The 1,977-nt window shown below is 48.8% G+C and overlaps 1 pseudogene; it reads left to right on the top strand.

Moving 5' to 3' along the window:
- Window positions 1-416: 416 nt before the first annotated feature.
- Window positions 417-1,318, top strand: LOC144368269 (SH3 domain-binding protein 5 pseudogene; annotated as a pseudogene).
- Window positions 1,319-1,977: the final 659 nt, after the last annotated feature.

The raw sequence follows: 1,977 nt of genomic DNA, 5'->3' as shown, positions 1-1,977 counted from the left end.
GTCCAGTCCAGGAACATACCTCTGATTATCCCCTGTGATCCCGAGGGCTGTATTGTCAATTTCATGGAGTAGCCAACAACCTCAACATCTCAGTGGCTTCTAGAATAGACATTTTGTGACTTTGCAGGTGGGCTTTGCCTTTCTCTTGGTCTTGGCTAAACTTGGTCCAGGCGGCCAGCTGGGTTTAGATTTCCCTTGTGGGTCTCCTCTTTCTGGATCCATCAGAGCATGTTCTTCTCATGGCAAATGACAGAAGCATAAAAGGAAGGGTGTGGCATGCCAGGCCAGGTCTGGCGCCTGCTTATATCACACCCGTCACTGAGTTCTATTGATCTGAGCAAGTCCTTTGGCCTTGTCCTAAACCAGTAAGGTGAAGATGTACCCTCTGTCTGTTCTTCTGGGAGACACCTACCTCAATGTCACATGGTTCAGAAAGAAACACTAGAACACTAGCTGTGGACAGGGCATTGAAGCAGAGCTTCTTGGAGGAGCTGGAGGAGCTCCTGCCACCTGATGGGCAAGAAGGAGGGAGCGTGGAAGAGGGGGAGGAGAAGGGAATGGAGCAGGGACTGGAAGAGGAGGAAGAGGTGGACCCCCGGATCCAGGGAGAACTTGAGCACTTACATGAATCCACGAATGCCGTCAACAGATGGGAGGCTGAACTTGAGGATGCTGTCACAAGTTTTGCTCTGTTCTGGTTGAGGCAACATTGAAACTGAATGAAACTGCTGAAGAAAATTGGCCAACCCAGGGAGAACTCGAAGCCACACTGGGAGGCTGGCTCAGCTGGAAGCTCAGCAGCCACATGGGGTTTCCAGAGGGCCACAGAAGTGCTCCCTGTTGCCAAAGAGACCCTCTCCCTGGCCAAGCAGTGCTTCTGGAGGATGACCAGGGGCAGTTCCACTCCTCTTGGCAGGAGACGGTGAATCTTGGAGGTGGAACAGGCCAAGAGGAGGAGAGAGCTGGCTCATCAGGAGACTGCAGCCAGGTAGGACGCTGCCATAGGCTGAATGCGACAGCTGGAGGAGAAACTAAATAGGGCCCTTGATAAGTCCAAACCTCACTCTGTGCACCCTGAACTACTGGAGAAGACTGTGGATGATCTTCAGACCAAACAGGCCCTGGCAAAGGGCGAGTACAGGCAGCCCTGAAGAACTTGGAGAGGATCTTGAACTAGATCCATGAGTAGCCACGCTCCAGCACCTTGGGGCCTGGGTCTGCTGCATGGGGGACAGAGGGCAGCAGCACATCTGTGGAGGACCTGGTGGGGAGCCAGCCTCAGCCAGATGCTGCTTCTATAGCTTCTTTGTGGGAGTAATGCTGGCCTAAAAATGGTGCAGGTTGGCTGACACATCCAGGGCTGTGGTCCACATGCAAATCAATATTTATACATGAAACTTAATAGATGCCAAATTTTAAGCACCTACACTAAAATACACTAAGGAAGTTTTAGTGAACTTGAGGGCTGAAGAATTTCCATGTGGTAAAAACTCTTGGGCTGGTTTTACAGAGCAGGGTTGTTGCAGATGGACTCTGACCAGGGTCACAGGCTTTGCAGGGCAGTCCCTGTATCAGTGCTGAGGAGCAATTATTAGTTCCTGTGAAAGAAAAAAGCCAAGAAGAGGGCTGGAAGTTTAGCCAAACTGAGGGGCCCAGTTTGTATCTCTTTCCCTTTTGACCCTCTGTTAGGGGAAACTGAGTTGTTCTCTCTCATTATATCTCAGAGCATCTAAATATATATATATATATATATATTTTAAAAATACATACACACAACAAAAACTTAATACTTGGAGCACACCTTTTTGACTTAGTGAAGGCTTAAAATGAAGTGCAAGAACACAATTCATTTCCATTACTTGTGGTATTCAGAGGTGGGTTTTAAAAAAGCATATTGTGCTGGGACATTTGCCAAAACAATTTTCTAGGAAGGCTACCATGCACTGCGCTCTTTTGAGGGGAGGGTAAATGTAAGTG

This window comes from Ictidomys tridecemlineatus, chromosome 2, assembly GCF_052094955.1.
Source record: "Ictidomys tridecemlineatus isolate mIctTri1 chromosome 2, mIctTri1.hap1, whole genome shotgun sequence".
Lineage (NCBI taxonomy): Eukaryota > Metazoa > Chordata > Mammalia > Rodentia > Sciuridae > Ictidomys > Ictidomys tridecemlineatus.
This window is presented reverse-complemented; position numbering and strand designations above follow the sequence as displayed.